The following is a 14,342-nucleotide window of genomic DNA, read 5'->3' as shown; positions in this document are numbered from 1 at the left end:
GCTGGAGTGGGATGTGATGGGCAACTCTATTGACATTTTAAAAAATTCAGCAGAAATATTTCAGATTAAGAAAAAGCATTAATTTCTCTCTACCGCATCATCCCACAAACAGACTTCATTTGTAAAAACTGTTTTACTCCCTTCATTAGACTTCCATCATCCATTGTTCCTAAGCATACCACTACTCTTTACAATCTATTTCATAATTTGAGTTTGATGGGAAAAGCAATTTATTGACAATTTCTTTTTCTCTTATTCTATGTATACATTTTTTTTTTTTTTTTTTTTTTTTTTTTTTTTGTGAGGAGATCAGCCCTGAGCTAACATCCGCCAATCCTCCTCTTTTTTTGCTGAGGAAGACGGCCCTGGGCTAACATCTGTGCCTATCTTCCTCCACTTTATATGGGACGCCGCCACAGCATGGCTTACCAAGCAGTGCGTCGGTGCGCGCCCGGGATCCGAACCAGCGAACCCCGGGCCGCCGCAGCGGAGCGCGCGCACTTAACCGCTTGCGCCACCGGGCCGGCCCCATCTATGTATACATTTTAAAATAAAGAATTTACTAATCTATTTTTCTCTTTATTCTGTGTATGCATTTTTAAATAAATAATTTCCGATTTAAACAGGAAGAATCAACTAATGGAGGACAATGAACAACATGGTGAAAACATTACTCTATCCTCACTTTTTACTGATGCTATAGTGTCAAACAAGTCCTGAAAATGTTTTATGCCTCAAAGTCCATAGCAGCAAGTTCCTGAGTTGGAGTACGTTCTTGCCAGGCTTTCATCTTTGGTGAGTATTTCCCAGTTGTTTCTGCAATGACTCCCTCTGAGCGTATTGTTGAAATGTTGTGTGCACGGCTGCTTGTCTAAGGCAAGAAATGATGCAGAGCTGCTCATAGGAGCTCTTCTAATTGTTCTTGTACTAGCAACTGAGGAATTCTCACAGATGGGTTTATCATAACACTTTGTTAGCATTTTTGTATAACAACTGCCTTTTCATCTGAAGGAAACCCTGGAGGAAAATACAACATTCAGGAATAGAGTTTGAATATTAATTAATTGATGCTTCAAGTAGGAAGTTTTCTCTTTTTAATATGCTAAATGTACATAGTGAAATTTGTTTATAAAATCCATTTTAAATTTCTTCATTATACACAGAACTCATAGTTTCTAGATTTATAATAAATTATTTCATTTGTATCTAATTATTCATTTTTGGAATCTTTTATTTTGATATCTGCTATTCTATAATATGATTCATTTAGGATTTTTTGCATGTTTGCTATTGTCATTAATATTTCTAATAAATGTCATTGGGTGAGCATTGATTAATTGCAGATATTTCAATAAAGGGTTTACAAGCTCCAGTAGAATAAATTATTAAATTAGAACATGGTCCATTTACTAGGATTTTAGTTTGCTTATTTGCTTGTTATCTGAAAGTGTGGTGATTTTTTTAGCAATGAATATTATTGTTTAGTTGTAGAAACTAATATTAAAGTTACTAAGGTCCTAAAGGAATTGTATTGAATATGTGGCTGTATTTTATATTTTCTTTGACAACTTTGACATATTCATTGTTATCATTTCAAATCAAAAAGGAAACATAGAGATAATATTGACTGGTTGGGTATGTATTCTCAGAAAGTAACATTTCAAATTTCAGGCAGGTGTACCTGAGACAGTTAGTCACATTCCACTTTTGCCTGTTATGTATTGAATTCTGTCTTTTAAGCTTATTCTGCTCTGTTTTTGTGTGCGTGTGATAGTAATGAGAATAGTTTTAATTTAAGGTTACATGGGTCTTTCATTCTGTCTTTGTTTTCCTAAGGTCTACTAAAATGATCTTTCTCCTATCCTTCACATTGAGATGTTAATAAATGAATAATGTTTCATTTAATGTGAAAAATGAACACAATAATCATCTGATATCTTTCTTCTCTAGTCTATTATTCTCTCTTAATGGAAAATATGATTAATTCATTAACACATTTTCAAATAATCTTTATGGTTAAACCTATTAATTTAAAATTCTGTTGATTAACATTCTTTCATATTAACTGTCTTCTCTTTGCTTTATGGAAGGCATTTTTTTTATTATTTTTGTTTGGCAATACAACTATTTAATGCACAGCTTTTAAAAGTGATAAATTTTCTCATATCATCATTCTTTATTTGTGATGTTTATCTTTCTTGTGTTCTACCAATACAGAAAAGTGTTTAAAGTAAAATAAGAAATGAATTATTCTGAAAGCTATTCTGAAAGTGCTCTAATTGTCTCCCACATCTATAGTAATCCATATGCATCAACGTGGAAATCATTAAGTAATGGGAAGCAACTGTCCTTCTGATGAAATCTGAAACTTAAAGCCAACTATCTCTAATACAATCAACAAAAAATGGGTGACAATAGAAATGCAATGAACCTGCAACTGCCAGCTACAATGTTACAATAATTAAACTATTGCCAACTTTTAAAACATTTATAATCCAAATGGGTTCATTCCAATGTAACATGTTTGATTTAAGGAAGCTTCTCTGATATTCAGCGAAGGGGAGGAAGACTATCCTCTGCTCACTCTGGATCCTTTCTGGCTGGACTACAAATTAAATTGACTCATGAGACCAAACAGCAGGAGAAAATCAAACAAAGCTTTATAACATGTATATATGGGAGAAACCAGGGAAACTGAGTTTCTTGACAAAAAGGTGGAAGTTTGCTTCTCAAATAGCTTTAGGTAAAGACAAAGGAGGATGTTGGGGATGGGGGAGTCAGTTATGGGCGATTACCAGAAAAGCACAGTAAAGTTACTATGCAGCCTCGCTTTCCACACTGATAAGTGTCTAAAGATGAGGTCATCCCCCCCACCTCCTCCCAGTACAGAGAGGGAGATACTTTTACAAATGGAGATTTCCCTTACAAATGTAAATGTTTGGTAAACAGAACTTTGATACGCATGAGTTTAGCAAGAACCCTGCCAGTCTGTTGCTTTTAGGTGTTAAGTTTGGGCGAAGGTCAAAGTTTCTTTCAGATAAAATAATCAAGGTAAAGAGACATATTTTGAGGTGGCCACTTTTGATCCCTCACATCAGGATTAAGAGTGTTTTATACAGAGATATCAGACAGAGACCCAAACCTTTCAAAGGTTGGCCAGAAATGGTGGATGAAATAGGAACCAGAGAGCACTGAAACTTTATGAAATTACCTCAAAGAAGATGACAAGAGTCTGTTCTGAGATTTAAGAGTTTAGATATGATTTTTAACTTTCTGCAATATAAATTTGAATGACCGTGGAGGAAAGGTTCTGTTCAGAGTGTATTCTTAAAAGTTAAGTCAGACTTTTCTCAGTTGTCCCATTTTAAAACATGATTTTCATTTTAAAGACTTATGTATATAAAAAAAGAAAGTGATTTATTTTCTTTCATATTATTAGTTAAAGAGCTGATTCTCAAGAACCTTGAGGGATTGGCAAATGAGGTTAGAATTTTAATGTTCTATTCCATTTAATCTATTTTCTGAAACATGTATTTCTACTTGAGAAAAACGTGAGATTTAGTTAAAAGTTTTTGAGGGAACATTTAGTATTTCAGACATTTAATATTTCCAACTCTTAATTTAAATGTGTCAACCTACAAAAACAGAACCAGTTAAGAGGCAAAGCATTTATTTGAGATCAAAGAATTGTAATTCAGGGAGCACAGATTCAGGTAGAAACCCAAATAGTGTCCCAATTACACAAGAGGGGCTCAGGGTTTTTATGGGAAAAGGAGATGAAGACAAGATAAGTTGTATTAAAGAAGAGTTCCTTGGTGTTGGATGAGGTAAGGCTAGGTTTGTACTTCATAGATTGGCTTGAGATTCGGTCACCAGCCAAAGTCCAATTTCATCAGTCCTCACAAACAGGATATCCTTGTCCTTACTGACTTGTTGGAATGTTGACGGTTTGGTCCAGCTCGGAAGACAGAGAAAACAAGATGTACAAGGCAATTCCTCTGAAATGGCTGCTCTGGCTCTATTTTAATATGGCTCCACTCGTGTCATCTTTCACAAATGACATTATTATCTTCCATGTTATAGAAGAAAATTCAATATATTTTACTTCATTAGTACATATTGGCTGACATTGAATAGAGACCAAAGCAATCTACTTTCTCAATATAAAGTAAATAAAGGAGACTTTTCTTTAAAATATTTTCCCAGAACAAGTATAAATTGCAACTTCCAGGGAGTAATTTGGTCAATGCTATTTGTTAATTTTAAATTTCATTAAATTATCAAGTTTGTGTGTGTGTGTGTGTGGTAATAACCATGTTAATTTAAAATCTTGCATGAAGAAAAAGTACTCTGAGCCAACGTGAGTTCCTGTTGACTTTAAGTGATGAGCTATCAAAGATTTGATTTTGCAAATTCAGTCACCAAGGCAGATAGTTATGAATCTTCAATTACCTCAGAAGGATACCAAGGTAACTACTCACCACTGCTTTTGAACTCTGAGCAAACCCTGCAGACTACTGATGAGTCATAAATGAATCAACTTACCATTTTCTCTCTGATATCTATACCCCACTTTACTAGAAACCTGCAAAGCGGTCTAAGCAGTCATAGTGCTCATCCTATCTTCCTTGAGCACTATTTACATAGAACATCTGCAATTAGTACATATATTACTGCTGTAACCTCATTCCCATAACGTTCTGTATTTCACCTTCTATCTTTTAGGAGAGACAAGGGATCATGTTTAGATAGCAGGTTAATGTTGTTATGTGTTACTACTGCAGATTTGCAAGTTGTATTACATAGACAAGAACTCCCAATTTCTCCCTTTTATCAGCTTAAGACCACTAAAAGTCTTTTTAGTTAGAAAACATAGCTCCATTTTGGTATACATCAAATCAAATTTGGTATTATGTTTTCTAACTAAAAAATATATGTATAATTTTGGTATTATATCTGACATTATTGCTGTTGTATATTGGTATATATATATTCATGAGGCATTATCACTGCTAGATCCACTCAAACCCTTTATTGCTTCTATCAGCCATCCCCTCTGCTTCTGTGTGCTTTCCTTCTAGGCTTTCACCTGTACCTTTCTTCAGAGGAATATTCTTGTGCTACAGCGAGTGGAAAGTGTTTGGGAGTTTGAGAGTTTATGTCCCTCTGGATGGCCCTTAATCAGTAACTGACTGGTGAGTGAATTTGAAAGTCCAACTCTCTTGCTTTGGGCAGGTCAAACAATGTGGTGTAATTTATGCTTCAGAGATGCTTCATAAGATCAGGTTGGAGCTGAGATTTTACCTGAAATCTCACAGCTGTGTGGCTTTTTCCTTCCTTTTCTTGCTTTCCTTACTTCTTCACCAATTTCTCCTGGGAGCTTGCTTTAATAAATCACTTGCACACATTTCTTGTCTCAAGATCTGTTTCTGGGGAATCTGACCTAATGCAAGGAGATTTTTTTTTGAAAAGGATATAGCTTTTCAAAATTTATAATCACATGGGAAAATGTTTTCATATAGGTAATCCATTGAGAGTGTGTGTGTGCGCGCGTGCGCACGCGCGCGTGTGGGTGTATTCTTGCATAGAAAATAGACTAGGAGGGAATATTTGATACTTCTGGTTTGAGAAACACGGTGGACTGAAATAATTCAGAAACTTTTGCCCTAATATGGAAATACAAGCTAAAATATAACTAAAATAAATTAAATATATAGTTGTACATGAAAGAGCAAAGAGAAAATTCCCAAGCATGAGAAATGTGCATGCCTTAAGCCCATGAGTGGCAGTCAGCAAATATTGAGTCTCTTTCACCAATTCCTATTAATTTCATGTGAAAACACTCAACTCTAGAACTTCACCATGACAGAAAGCTGAGTCTGAATTTATACTACCAAGATAGTCCAAGAATCATCCAGGAGATTACAAAATGTACAAAGAAACAATAATAGATGTATTTAGAAAACTAGAAATAAAAGAGAAATGAATACTCTCATAAAGAATATTGTAGCAGTTTGGGTTTTCTTAGGGCGCCAATTCTGGGACAGAGATTATCATACATTGGTTTATTGGGGAGAACTCTCGGAACTAACTCTTGCAGAAGGGAGGGGAAGGAAGCAGGATAAAGCTGAGGGAAATGTTGAGCTGTGATGCAATTCCAAAGGAAGCTTTAACCAATTATATGGGGAGTCCTAAGGCTGGGCCTACTCTTCAAAGTTTTCCTGACACGGGTGAGCAAACCTAGTATCTATTCCCTATGACGATTAGTCATTTGGTGCAGGATGTCCCAGGAAGAAATTACTTTGGACCAGGTGGCTATCTTCAGCCAAGAAATCCAGATAGGAATTTGACAGCTGAGAAGTGTTTGCCCGCAAAACTCGGAGTAGCTGAGGAAATGAGCCCTTCATCCCTAAAAGGGGATCTGAACATGGTATCATAGGTCAACACAGATTTCTATCAAAAACTCTAAGAAAATTTCAAGGGAAATGATGAAAATCTAGAAGTATTTCTTTCAAAGTGAAAAGCAAAGCAAGATTTGTGGATATAACCACTTTTATTAGTGTTATCCTGAAAGAAGCAGTCCGTAGAACAAGAGATACGAGTTATAAGAATTAGAAATAAAGAAAAATTGACATTACTGAAATGTGACAGGATCAACTCCATATCTCCACTTTCTCACCATGCATTTAATCTTTGACTCTCTCCAAACTTCACCTTTCCTCAAACACATTTCCCCTATAGCTTCAGTTGTCTCAGATCCAAAAGATTTTCGTTGGACCTTGTACTGTTAGACTTCCCCGGCAATTTAACACTGCCAGCTACTCTCTTCTGGAAAGGTTCTGACCTCTTGGTTTAGGTGACCCAACTCTCCTTGTTCTCTCCTGCCCATGCTGATTTTTCTTTAAGGGCATCTCCTCACCTGCTGATCTCCATGATGCCATTCTTGGGCCCACTGCTCTTTCAACTGTACAGCCTGCTTGGATAGCCACATCCATTCTCATCTATATGCTAATGACTCTCAAATCTCTGTAGCAGTATTTGTCCCCATTCAGGCTTTAGACCTGTTTAATCAATTTCCTCCTCATTACCTTCAGTGTTCTGCAGTCACCTCAAATTCAGAACGTATAAAACTAAACTCATTATTTTTCTTCCTCAAACGTACTTTTTCTACATTGCAAATTAATTATTGAAATCTAAATCTGGACCAAACTCTGAGAGAAACTATCCACTTAACTACAGATAGCTCTATGTATTCATAACTTTTTTAATATTGAGGAAATCAAATTTAACATAAGAGCTCTATCTGTATCCATTTAAAATCTAACCCTAATCTCACATATAAAGAAGTTAAATTAATAAATGACCCTCCTACTACCTTATACTTTCAAATGAGATAACATATGCTTCATATAAACAGTTTTTTAATAAGTTTTAATGGTTAATGTTCTCCAGTGAATTTTGTATCACATATAAATAAAGAGAGTCTTAGATCTTTATACATTTTTCACATTTTATGTAATAAAGATAGATTTATGTTATTTAAACATCACATATTGTTGGGAAGTCTTTGAATCAAAGGTTACACAAATTATATTTCAAGGTTCTTAAAAATCTCAGCTGATTTCCTTATTTCCACAATTCACTACATTTTCTTGAGTATATCATCAGAGGAAATGAATTAAGGTATATATTGGTAGCTATTAATTCTATAAAACACATTTATTTTTTCTAATAAATATCTCTTGTATAAAGTATTACTGGAGGTCATTAGTTTAGCTCTCCTCAGTGGCACTCTCAGAACTGTATCAACAGTGGCTTACATATACAAAGTGTTTTGTGAGGTTTATAATACACGTAAGGTTTTATCCTCTTACTTAAAAGAATCCTGAATGTAAGCATTCTCTGGGTGATATGGCTACTCAAGGAAGTCAAGGAAGTCATCAGATACCTAGGGCTAGGAAGTCATCAGATATCCTCGGGATAAACTCAGAGTCCAAGATGGCTGCAAGAACTTCAGGATTCCCTTAACCAGTTTTCCTGAAGGCCTATGTAATAGGCCTTTCACTTATATCTCTTTGTCCAAAACTTAGTAAAGTGGAAATCCCTTATTCCAAGAAAACCTGGAAAATGTAGTTTTTAAGTTGCATGTATTTCCTTTCAAAATAACTGTTTTTCTGAGGCAAAAAGAGAGAAAGGATATTGAGTGGCAGCTAGTATTCTAATACTTAACTGAGCAATTACATTATTTAGGTTGTTTGAATTGAGCCATACATTTCAATTTCCTCTCTAGCAAAGTGTTCAACATCACCTTTGAATTTTGTTAGACCATTAAATTTAGCCAGGAGTAGTATGTGGGGAAGGAAATAATCTGACAATCTTAAAAGGCCTCAAGATTCAATTTGTGCACTTTCTAGCAGATAATTTACAGAAAATGTAACACATAGTAAGCAATTCAGCTAGAAGTCATGTTACTCAGAAGTTCAAAAAATATTAAAAGTAGTTTACTGCAAAACTTCAAAAATATTTTAAAGCTACCAAAAAATTTCAACAATGCCAGATTATGAATGGCATATCAAATTATCTTCACATCGAGAGAAATAAGGTAGGTACTCAGACTAGAATTCTCATTTCTGTTTATTTTCATTTTGTGTTTTTGCAAGATTTAGTCAAAATCAGTCAACATTTCTATATAATATAAATGTTTAGTGAGCCTGCTAGATTATATAGTGGTTATTTCTTGCATAATACTTAATAATGCCAACTATAAACCAGCCTGTACAAGAGTCAGTCATGGCGATTCAATACCGGGATGAACTATTTAATGTCATTGGTGTAGCTGAGTGGAACACTTTCTACATTTTGCTACCAGCACTTCTTTCTTGTTTCTGCTTCTATCTCCCTGCTTCTTTCTCAGTCTCTCTTTGACCTCTTCCTCAGTTCCTGAACTTAAATTCTTCTTGATTTGTTGCCTTGGTCTCTATTTATTTTTCAGAGAATGCACAATTCTTCTGATGTAAGTCCAACAAGAAGTGATTCAGGAACAGCCACAAGTCCAGACTCCTGCCCCTCAATTACATGTTTTCTCTCATGTAAAGAATAAACAATTCTGGGACATTAAACAATGACTCATATTCTACTCTCATGATTATTCCACTTGTGAATCTGTAAAAAACAAAAATCAATGTCTATTAGTAAGACATCGAAACCACTTCCCCAACAAAATGGTGGAAAAGCCCAGGGCAATTTGATTACTAATTATTTATTCACTGGCAAATACGTTAAATACACAGATTATGTAGACATTTTCTTTTGGCAAAGTAATTTTTATTTCATTTTTTCTATACTCACTAGACTCCTTTCATGACTGCTTTTAATTGGATAAAATTGACGAAGTGACTAAAGACAAGAACTACTTTGTTTTTCTTACCTCACTCCATAAGTTAATGTTCTTCTATAGATTTACAATGATGGGAGAAATAATGCCAAAAGAGACATATTATTCTCTTTACAAAAGGATAATGTGATTTTTAAGGAAAGTTCTATAAAAAATTATCTGCTCTACTAATTTTTGATATAGTTATTAATAAGCTGAAGAATTTATTCTTCCACAAATTTTACAACTTATAGAAATGGTTTATAAATTTCAAGTACTGATAGAACCAGTAAGAAATCACAAATTTTAGTTTTAAAGTCCAGAATGACCTTGTGAAATCATTGACAATAATTGCTTTGTATATGAGCTACATACAAGCCACACAGATTACAGAAACTTGTAGTCATAGTGAAACAATAAAACTAAGTAAATTTTTTATACAGATAGAAAATATATTTAATTTTTATTCCTTTGTATCTGTCCCTAACTTGCTGTGTGAACTCAGTTTTTCCATAGGTAAATAAGGGTGAGTTGAGAGTGTATGATTCAAAGATCATTTCTGATTCTAAAAACCCATAATACTGATTTTATTGGATTATACAACTAGTGATTTCTATGCTATCCAAATATATAATACAGATTTAGGAATGTGGTCAGAAGGTGGAATTTTATTGCAAACTTAGATGAGATTTAAATTGCAACCATCATGGAAATGATAAAAACAACAGCAAAAACAATAAAAAAGCTAAGGTTTTTTGATATGTAACTTAAATTGTGCTGAGTAGGTGGCAAATGTATCCTGATCCTTAACAGCACACTGAAACTTTTCATCCAATGGAAACGGAAAAGATTACTAGTTTTACTTTGATCACTGTTTAAAAAACATTCTCTTAATAAACATTTATTTGTTAAATATATGTTTCTACTTTGTGCTAGGATGGTCCCTAGGTACTCCAAATACGTTAATTACCAAACACACACACACGCACACACACACACATATCACTACCTTCAAATAACCTACATTTTAATAGGAGAAACAAAGAGTAAATAATAAAAAATAAAATAAATAAATTGTTTTAAATACTAGGGGGTAATAAATATGATTGGAAAAAGAAAAAGTTGAACAGGATTGGGGATCAAGAGCTCTACAGCGAGGGAGAGTAGATGCAAAGTAGAGCTGATGGCATCTCATTCAATTAGGTAAGAAAAAACAAAATTCAAAATTGTAAGATAATGAAATTTGAGGACAATGGAATTTAAAAGACTAAATTCCATTTATGTATAAAGTTTTGACCTATATCTAGGGGAAATCATAGAAACTCCTATCTATTAAAACAAATATTTTACTTGCTTTAATGTCGCATATCACCCCAAGTCCTCCAAATCAATTTCAGCTTCAATATTTTTCATGGGCATTGAAATCTTGTCTTTGAATTAAAAATCTCTGGAAGATCTGCCTTAATGAGTAAAACTGATGCCAAATTGACAATTTTCTCTTTCTTTTATTACAACAAATTCTATTTTGATATACAACTCAACTAAACATAATTCATGTAACTGAATGGCTCCTGAAAAAAGGCAATCAATTTGCTGGCTTTTAATATTTTAAAAACGGCATCTCAAAATATTGCATCTAGGCAATTTCTAGGTGTCCTTAGAGAAAAGCAGCTTTGAAGAAAACATTCTTGGAATTTTAAGTAATGAAAAACAGTTACAAACATGAGGGGAAATGAAGATTAAAAAGCAAGTCTTGGTTAAGGTATCTGGACACATTTTTTTAAAGACTTTATTTTTTTTATAGCAGTTTTAGGTTTAAAACAAAGTTGAGAGGAAGGTACAGATATGTTTTATATAATCCCTGCCCCCCAACAGACTCCCCGACTATCAACATCACTCACCAGATTGGTATATTTTTTACCAAGGATAAACCTATATTGACATATCATAATCATCCAAAGTGTATAGTTTACCTTAGGGTTCACTCTTAGTGTTGTACATTCTATGGATTTGGAGAAAAATATAGTGACATATATCTATCATTGTAATATACAGAGTATTTTCATTGCCTTAAAAATCCTCTGTGCTCTGCGTATTCATCCGCTCTCCCACCTCTTGCCACCACTGATCTTTTTGTTGTCTCCACAGTTTTGTGTTTTCCAGAATGTTACATAGTTGGAATCCTATAGTATGCAGCCTTTTCAGATTGGCTTCTTTCACTAAGTAATATGCATTTAAGTTTCCTCCATATTTTTCAAAGCTTGTTAGCTTATTTCTTCTCAGCACTGAATAATATTCCATTGTCTGGATACTTATCCATTCATCTCGGTAGCTTCCAAGATTTGGCATTGATGAATAAAGCTGCTATAAACATCTGTGTGCAGATTTTTGAGTGGGCATAAGTATTCAACTCCTTTGGTTAAATACCTAGAAGCATGATTGCTGGATTGTATGGTATGTTTAGTTTTGTAAGAAACTACTAAACTGTCTTTCAGAGAGGCTGTACCATTTTGCATTCTCATCAGCAATGTATGAGAATTCCTTTGCTCCACATCCTCATCAGCATTTGGTGTTGTCGGTGTTCCAGATTTTGGCCATTCTAATAAGTGTGTAGTGGTGTCTTGTCGTTGTCTTAATTTGCATCTCCTTGATGACTTATGATGTGGAGCATCTTTCCATATGCTTATTTGCCACCTGCGTATCTTCTTTGGTGAGGTGTCTGTTAAGGTCTTTGGCCCATTTTTTGCTTAGGTTGCTTGTTTTCTTATTGTTGAGTTTCAAGAATTTTTTTGGTAAATTTAGGATAACAGTCCTTTATCAGATATGCATTTTGCAAATATTTTCTCCTGGTCTTTGGTTTGTCTTCTAATTCTCTTGATATTGTCTTTTGCAGAGAAGATGTTTTTAATTTTAATGAAGTCCAGTTTATTAATTGTTTCTTTCATGGATCACTCCATTGGAGTTGTATCTAAAAAGGTATCACCATACCCAAGGTGATCTAGGTTTTTCCTATACTGTCTTCTAGGAGTTTCATAGTTTTGGGTTTTACATTTAGGTCTGTAATCCATTTTGAGTTAATTTTTGTGAACTGTGTAAGGTCTATGTCTAGATTCAGTTTTTACACATGGGTATCCAGTTGTTTCAGCACCATTTGTTGAAGAGACTATCTTTGCTCCATTGTATTACCTTTGCTCCTTCGTCAAAGGTCAGTTGCCTATATCTATGTAAGTCTATTTCTGGGCTCTCTATTCTGTTTCACTGATCTATTTATCTAGATTTTTGCCAATACCACATTGTTTTGATTACTGTAGCTTTAGAGTAAGTTGTGAACTCAGGCAATGTCAGCCTTCCAACTTTGCTGTTCTTCTTCAATATTGTGTTGGCTATTCTGGGTCTTTTGTCTCTCCATATAAACTTTAGAATTAGTTTGTTGATATCCACAAAATAATTTGCTAGGGTTTTGATTGGGATTGCATCAGATCTATAGATCAACTTGGGAAGAACTGATATCTTGGCAATATTGATTATTCCTATCCATAAACCTGGAATATCTCTCCATTTATTTAGTTCTTCTTTGATTTTGTGCATCATAGTTTTATGGTTTTCTTCATGTAGATCTTGTACATATTTTGTTAGATTTATGCCTAAGTATTTTATTTTGGGGGGTGCTAATGTAAATGATATTTAATTTCAAATTCCACTTGTTCATTATTGGTATATAGGAAATCAACTGACTTGTATGTTAACCTTGTATCTTGGAACGTTGCTATAATCACTTATTAATTCTAGGAGGGTTTTTTTGGTCAATTCTTTTGGATTTTCTGCATAGGTGATCATTTCATCTGTGGACAAAGACAGTTTTGTGTCTTCCTTCCCAATCTGTATACCTTTTATTTCCTTATCTTGCCTTATTGCATTAGCAAGGATTTCTAGTATGACGTTGAAAAGGAATGGTGAAAGAGGTCTGGTCACATTTTCAAGAGGTGATTCAATCTCCCTAAGTAATCAGTCATACATTTTTGAAATTAGATAAGGGCAGTCAAATGTGTACCATGTGAAAAAGAAATGAATAATAGCATGCCTCTTTCACAATTACTTGAAGAGAAATAAAATGAAGTGATGTGAATATTGAATTAAAAGAAAATAAAGAATTTTAAGTTGTTTTTCTCTAAGAAATGAAGTTTAGCAAGTAAAAGTCATTAAACATTTATATAAGAGGAAATAAAAATAGTAAATAAGCAATAATTTTCAATAATAATTATAAACAAATAAAAATTAACAATGTAGAGCTGAAGGATAACCTGGGGAAAAACCTCAGGGCCAGGATTATTCATTCATTCACTCATATATTTGTTTAGTACCTATGGCATGCCAGGTAATATTTTAGGTTCTAGGGATCAAGGCCGAGGGACAACCCTTCCATTCACCCAAGGCTGAGTGATTCCATCCAGTTCATCCTCCTTTTGCTTTTTAAACTTCTGGAATCCTTTGAGCATGAATCCCTTTAGCGGCAAACTACCTTGTTGGCTGGCTCTGGAGAACACCTGACACAAAGTACAGGCGGTGGATCTTGGAAACAAGGCAGACACCATCCCATTTCCATCTGGAACATTCAGAGATAACTACTTTCAGGCCAGCATCCTTAATGATGGTCTAACAAGCATTTGAAATCAGTGTCTGGATCAGTAGAAGGCTTGAATTTGCCGCCAAATGTATCTCAGCTTTTTATAGCCATTGCTTCTTGCTTTTTTTATTAATTAATACCTAGCACATAATCCTGCCACCACTTGCAGTATGGAAAGTAGGAGTAAAATAGTCTTCACCTATAATACTGAATCCTTTCTGCTTAAGTCTGCCTCTCCCTCTCTGGCATGTACGGCACGTACTTCTTTCTACTCATTTCAAGGAAATAATAAATAATGCAATAAAATTTAAAAAGAGAAAATAATAACATAAATGTGTGAGTCCC

General features: G+C 34.2%; 1 long non-coding RNA gene across 1 annotated transcript; it reads left to right on the top strand.

The window, feature by feature from the left end:
* The first annotated feature begins 1,583 nt into the window (after nucleotides 1–1,583).
* On the top strand, nucleotides 1,584–9,131 carry LOC131404216 (uncharacterized). Its single transcript, XR_009219754.1, has 3 exons — nucleotides 1,584–1,635; nucleotides 5,082–5,195; nucleotides 8,993–9,131. It is a non-coding gene; the product is annotated as an uncharacterized LOC131404216 (long non-coding RNA).
* Nucleotides 9,132–14,342: the final 5,211 nt, after the last annotated feature.

Source organism: Diceros bicornis, chromosome 4 (genome assembly GCF_020826845.1).
Source record: "Diceros bicornis minor isolate mBicDic1 chromosome 4, mDicBic1.mat.cur, whole genome shotgun sequence".
Lineage (NCBI taxonomy): Eukaryota > Metazoa > Chordata > Mammalia > Perissodactyla > Rhinocerotidae > Diceros > Diceros bicornis.
This window is presented reverse-complemented; position numbering and strand designations above follow the sequence as displayed.